The following is a 581-nucleotide window of genomic DNA, read 5'->3' as shown; positions in this document are numbered from 1 at the left end:
TGAAGTCCAAATTCCTTGGAGAAGGCTTGCTATTTTCTCATTCTACAAAAAAGAGTTATCCTCTAATATTTATTGCACCTGAACTTCATATAAACACACATCCCACTTTCATTTGACAATACAGATCAGTTCAATCTGTCATCATTTAAACCACTAATGGATGATGTATAAGTGAAATGAAAGGGACAAGCGTGAAAGTAGACTGCTTCTCTAACACCTGAGCATTTTCCTTTTAATATACAAGTATTCTTGCACACAGTTCATAAAACTGCTAGACTGCTGATTCAGTGTTCTGTTTAACAGATGAGTTTTAACTACTTAAAAAAAAAAACAAAACTGCTTTCTACAACTATCTGATCTTTGACAAACCTGACAAAAACAAGCAATGGGGAAAGGATTTCCTATTTAATAAATGGTGCTGGGAAAACTGGCCAGCCATATGCAGAAAACAGAAACTGGACCCCTTCCTTACACCTTATGCAAAAATTAACTCAAGATGGATTAAAGACTTAAATGTAAAACCCAAAACCATAAAAAACCTAAAAGAAAACCTAGGCAATGCTATTCAGGACACAGGCATG

This window comes from Colobus angolensis, unplaced genomic scaffold, assembly GCF_000951035.1.
Source record: "Colobus angolensis palliatus isolate OR3802 unplaced genomic scaffold, Cang.pa_1.0 Scaffold336, whole genome shotgun sequence".
In the NCBI taxonomy this organism is placed as follows: Eukaryota; Metazoa; Chordata; class Mammalia; order Primates; family Cercopithecidae; genus Colobus; species Colobus angolensis.
Note: the sequence above shows the minus strand (reverse complement) of the source record.